The sequence below is a fragment of the Artemia franciscana genome, unplaced genomic scaffold (genome assembly GCF_032884065.1).
Source record: "Artemia franciscana unplaced genomic scaffold, ASM3288406v1 Scaffold_209, whole genome shotgun sequence".
In the NCBI taxonomy this organism is placed as follows: domain Eukaryota; kingdom Metazoa; phylum Arthropoda; class Branchiopoda; order Anostraca; family Artemiidae; genus Artemia; species Artemia franciscana.
Window position 1 is genome coordinate 474,264 of NW_027063105.1, and position 6,000 is coordinate 480,263.

At 33.1% G+C, this 6,000-nt stretch overlaps 1 long non-coding RNA gene across 3 annotated transcripts in view; it reads right to left on the reverse strand.

Moving 5' to 3' along the window:
* The window catches only part of LOC136042826 (uncharacterized), an 82,203-nt gene extending 79,047 nt beyond the window's left edge, over positions 1-3,156 (reverse strand). For all 3 annotated transcript variants that reach the window (XR_010621452.1, XR_010621450.1, XR_010621451.1), the window contains exon 1: positions 3,071-3,156. This is a non-coding gene — a long non-coding RNA (uncharacterized LOC136042826). The remainder of the gene's footprint in view (positions 1-3,070) is intronic.
* Between the last annotated feature and the right edge of the window lie 2,844 nt (positions 3,157-6,000).

The following is a 6,000-nucleotide window of genomic DNA, read 5'->3' on the forward strand; positions in this document are numbered from 1 at the left end:
AATCAACATTCCACACAAACTGGTAGTAGTCCCGGATGAGAACCAGCCTATTGCACCAGATCTATTACTTGAGGATACAGAGTCCCCTAAAAGGCCATACACAACCAGGCCACCCATTACTACCCCAATAAGGTTTAGAGTTGACAAAACTAGTGATGTCCCAGCCACACTGTTTGCAACTCTGAATCCAGCTCCAGTGAACAATAACAAGAATACCAATACAAGCAGGGCTCTACTTGGTCCATGCCTGTTAAGATATGGAAGGCCCATAAAACCAAGACAAACTTTTGATCTGTGAATCACAAAATGATGTGTGAGAGACATAATTATGGTTTATGTTATTACAATATTTCAGAAGAATTTTGCTATTTTTGTTGTTTATGCAAAGGAAGATACTGTATGCTTAGTGCTTGTTTTTTTGTTATTGCCTTTTGTGCTGCCTGTAAAGCTTTACTTGCTGTTTATGTGTGTCATGTTTTATTGCAGGTTGGTTGGCTTCTAAATAAACTGAATTAATCAAACCTTCTCATTGCATACAACTGTTTGGGTACTTCAGTTTTGGTATAGGAATTCCCATGTATTGTTAAAGTTTCACTCTATTTTTTATGGGAATATTCCAATCCATTCTGGAGTGTGTCAAGATGGTGTTCTTTCACCATATCTTTTCAGTATTTGTATACACATTATGCTACCCAGAATTATACACTCTTTTTCTTTTAATTTTGGAAATTTTCGCCTATATTGCATTTGCAGACGATATATTGTGTTTAAGCTGTTCTAGATCTAGGCTCTTGAATTCTGTTTCATCTATTTCAAAGTATTTCCAAAGTCTGTCATTGAATATTGATATTTGTGAATACCTAGTCTTTAATGCAAGGTCTATGCTAATTTGTCTTCCATGTTCTAACTTCTCTGTCTGTTGTGTCTCTGAATTGCAGTGGTTAGGCATTCATATTTTTTTGAATCTATTAGCTTTTAGGACCAATATTGTATGGGATGTTAAAAAAAAACTTAAAGTAGGTTATGGTAAAATAGTGGCTAATTGTTGTCATTATTCTCAAAAATTGCTTGCATTACTATATAGTAGCTTTTGTAATCATTCAATACTTTTCCTGTCTGGTATTTCACCTATACTGAAAATAAAAGAATTGGGCTAAATTGTGTATATTATATTTCTGTCATTGTAAGTTTTGGCTTTATTTACCCCAGCCTTGTAGGAACAAGAAAACAATTTGGTATTTTGGGACTTGTCATTATTACTTCTTTGCAGAAGTTAGGCTCAAAATTTAAAGTGGATTATGTTGATTCTCTTGGCCCATTCCACTATTTAGTTTGTTTATTTATTTGTTAGTTTTCACTTTGTAATTGTGTTGATTTTTTAGAGATTCCTTTTTTAAATAAGTTATGGTTGTGTTGTATATATTTTATCTCTCATATAGTTGTGTTATTTTTCTTTCATTATCTTTTATTTACTCTACTCATCTTGTATTTTAGTGGGTTAAACATAAATTATAACTGAAAATTAAGGTTAAATTTTTGTTGTCAAAATGTCAATTAGTTAAGTAGGCTAGTTAAAATTTTAATAGGTTAAGTAGCTTGTTAAGTAAGCAAATTTCTAAGACTTAGAAATCAGAAGATGGTTAACATGGAGGCTTGGCAATACCATCCAAGTGTTTATTTTTGGCCATGGTTTCATTATTGAAAGGTTCATTGTCCTAATAAAACATCTTACAAAGATATCAAAAGTAGATAAACTAGAAAATTATCTCTTTTTAACTTAGAAAACCACCCCTTAAATGGAGAAAAATTCTACCAAAATGAAAAATAGCCTATTTGTGCATTAAATTTTTTATACTTTTCATTTTATTTCATATTGGTTAATAATCTGCCAAAAGAACCAAAGTTTTCATATATATTTAGGCTACAATTTGGGCTGTAGCCTGTATTTAACCATTAGGGAAGGAGGATGAATTCCATTTGAAATTTCAATGAATGTAAAACTTGAATTTAAGATCAAATTTCAATTAGGTGTAGGCTATAGATTTAGGCTAACTATGATTAAAACAGAAAGATTTAGCAAAGATTGAAACAGAAAAAAGAAGACAAAAGTTGGTAGAATTCTAGTTAATTGACTTTTTGCTATCTTAGAAAGGGTTTTGGTTAGGAAAATGAAACTTTCAGGGATGGGTCTACAGGCAAAAGTATGTCCAAGGAAGGTATTTTAAGGTACCCACCTCCACTCCTTCTCCCTCTAGAGGGCCCTGAAATTGCCTACATGACAGGTCTATACTTATTGAAATTTTGACAAAACAACATTTTACCTTAATTTTCAGTTACTAGTTGCTTTTTCTCTACCTTTAGTTCTGAAAATGCAATTCCTGTTTTTTGAGTAGCATTTTGAGCCATATCAATGTGTTTTTTCAAAATTTAGGAAATGTATTTGCATATCTTTAAAACCTTATAAAATGGAATTGAGCAGTTATGAAGCTGAAAACAATTTTGTTGTATTTCAATTAAGCAGAAGATCTATTTTGCAAGGTTTCACTTTAATAACATACATATTTCTAAAGGTCATCAAAGGTCAGGGCCCTCTAGAGGGAGAAGGAGTGGAGGTAGTTGCTTCAAAATACCTTCCCAGGACATACTTTAGTCTGAAGATTTATCCCTGAAAGTTTCATTTTCCTAACCTAAACCCTTTCTGAGATAGCAAGAAGTCAATTAACTAGAATTTTACCCAAAAGTTTTTTCTTCAAAATTCAGGTAACCTAGGCTAGGCATCATTCTGACATGTGGCCTATTTAATCTTTGAAACGCAGGATATAATAAAAGTTTTGATTCAGTAGATTAAAAATACCTTCCTGGGCACATTCTTGGCCTTAAATTCATTCACCTAATTTCTAAGCCAGAAAGGAACCTTTAAACTAGAGTTCTACCAGATAGACCTAGTCTACTTTATTAACTAATTAACATCTATTAATTTATGCTAGCCTAGAACTTAATCAAGAAATACATTTTATTAGGAACATTATAGTCTGCCCATAGAAAATGAAAAATGGGCTTTTAAACCTACTTTTCATATTGAAACTCGATAACAGTACAGACAAGGCGTTTATTAGCCTATGATAAAAGCCAAATACATTATCTTCCTTTCTTTCTGAAAACATTATAAAGTTAATTCTATATAGGTGGCATCAAAAATCAGAAAATTAAGAGCCAACTTCACACTTAATTTTCAGGTCTATTAGTCAAGCATCACTCGAAGGAGCTCCATTCAATGTGTGCATAACTAAGTCCCTTTCCATCCAGTATATTTAACTCAACTCCTATGTATCACAATCTCCGTGCAACACAACCCATTTTAAAACTAAATCCTGCTTAACTTTACCTTAAATTAATCCCCATTTAACTGAGCCCCAGTTTAGGTAACTCAACCTAACTTAAGTTGAGGAAGTGTGAATTGCAATGGGTATGAGTGTAATCGAAGTTGATTTATTTGAAGGATTAGCTAAATTGGGGTTATGTTAAATGGGGATTGACTTAAAAGAGATGGTTCTGGTTAAATGGTTCGGATACATGGGGTTTTGCTAAACAAGGACTCGTTTGAAAAGGAACCCAGATTACAAGACACTATTGCAGTCAGTTGGTTATTTTAGTTCTTCCAAGGGACTTGTTTCAAGCAGTTTTCATTTCGTCTTTTTTTTATTCGTGGGAAATAGCTCACAACCCACAACCTGTCTCGTGGTTTATGCAACGTATTATTGACAAACTAGCTCCCGATATTTGCCTGTGTTAGGAGTATTTAGAAAAATAGTGATTTTTTGAAAAAACAAAACCGGCACAACAAAATATAGAAATAGAAAACTGAAAGGGGTGTTTGGAAAATAAAAAAATAAGACCTCTTGGTAGTTATTTGCTGGTTATGAAAGTAAATAATTTTTCAGTGCTATTTCACCTTTCTAAAAAATTTAAGAAAGAATAGTTTCACGAACGAGTTTGTTTTTAATAGTTTTTAAATATGTCGGATAAACCATAAAAGGTTTTAATAAAAAAAAGTTGTTTTTCATTTTAAATTTCAACTCTGCTTATTTTTTGGTTAAAAATACTGACAATAATATTTATAAAAACCTTTTTCCAACTTACGAAAGCAATGAGACATATGAATATGCAACTAGTTTTTTTGTAATTTCTCTTTTCAATTTCTTCCAACCTTTCCTTAAATTAGCATTTAAAAACCCAGTGTTTGTCATAAAATGAGTCTTTGGAGCATTTACCTTTGATATTTCTCAGCAAGTAAGAATTTCTTCTATGAAATTGTTAAAAGAACCCAAGCTCTATTGCAAATGCCAAGAGGCACAACATAACAAATAGACTGAATCGTCTTTTAAATTTTATTTAGTTTGATTATTTGTTTTTTCAAGTCACAAGTTTATTGTATGGTAAAAATTTATAACAATCTTGTGACCTAGATCTTAAAATTTTCTCACTTGATGATTTGGCTTTGAATGCCCTCTTCTGCAATAACTCTACAATAATTAAACTGAAAAATAAGTAGCTTTGAATTGAGCCTTATAACATCTTAATACAATGTATTGTTTCCTGTGTCCTATTTCTATTGGTGGCAATTAAAATGGGAGGGGGGGATGATACTAAACCGCAATTTTTGGGTGACAGATCGAATGTTCTGATGGTGTCATTAAACAGCTCTCTTTGTTGTTCCAATGCCTCACTAAAAGTAAGAAAAAAATAGAAAAAAAGGATAAATCAGTGCTTCTCATACAGAATATAGTTTCCTTATTTCAAGGTAAGGGTCAGTAATTTTCCCATGGAATTTTCAAAAATTGAAATACCAATGGGATACATCTTGTTTTGGTCCAGTATAATTTTAGAGGGGTTTCTGGGTCTTTATAAAAATTTCTGCAATTCTTTTTCTAAATAACACCTTAAGAAAATATTAATTGAAATAATATGTACCATTCCTGAACCAACTGCAAATGGCCATTCTTCTCATTAGAAAGTTTGGTTTGAAAAAATATTTGTAAGTTTTGGTTCCTTGTGAGGCTGCCCAAATTGAACTATATTACAACTGTTGCTGAAAATATTATCTTTCTGCCAAAATAAGGATAAGCTTTTGGTTTTATATGCATGACTTTTATATCTGTACCTTTTCATTCAATTTAACATAGCAAAACATTGGGAAAAGAAAAAAAGGATTTTTGTGTTGAGTTTCATCCGTCTAGATACCACCCCCTCCCTCCCTTCCTGCTTTCATCTAAAAAGTGGTTTACTGTGGAACAAAAAAAACGTTTAAGTAAGCCTGTATTGTGGAAACATCATGATATCGTTTGTTAGCAGTATGAAGTGCTGGGGTCAAAACAAGCCCGCTTGTGTTTGAGATAATATTGAATACATTTTTTTTTTATTTACCGCGCCAGGTGCATAAAAGTTTCTGACTTGCCGCTATTAATTTACCTCCTTTTGACAAATTTACCAACGGTACATGAAGCTATTCCTCAACAACTTGGTTATTGGCATGTCCTATAGATATTTTGACCGAGATATTAGCCTTCGTGTCTGCCTTGATGGCTGGACAAAGGAGGGGGGAAATGTGCATAATACGAGAGAGCTTGTCTGGGGGAGGTGAATTCTTTCACTTATATAAATTGTCATCAACGCAACGATAAACCTTTCATTTAGGTAGTGAAGCGAACTAAGTGTAGAGGTAAAGCCAGACCTATTCTGGAGAGGTACCAAGAGGTTTTTTGGAGTGGTAGCATAGGACATCCATATTCAGTTGTTTGTCTAATGCAGGACTCTTATAATAGGATTATTCAGCTGGATGGAAGAAGGTTGTTGAAGCGCTGAGCAACGCACAGCTTTACTGTGCAGGTGGTTCCCACCCTATCAAGGTGGCTAATCCGAGAGGGATCAGCAGAGGAATAAATCCCCAGTGGAAGAAACTCGTCGACTCTCTTAATAGTTTTGTTTTTGAAGATGAAGCTG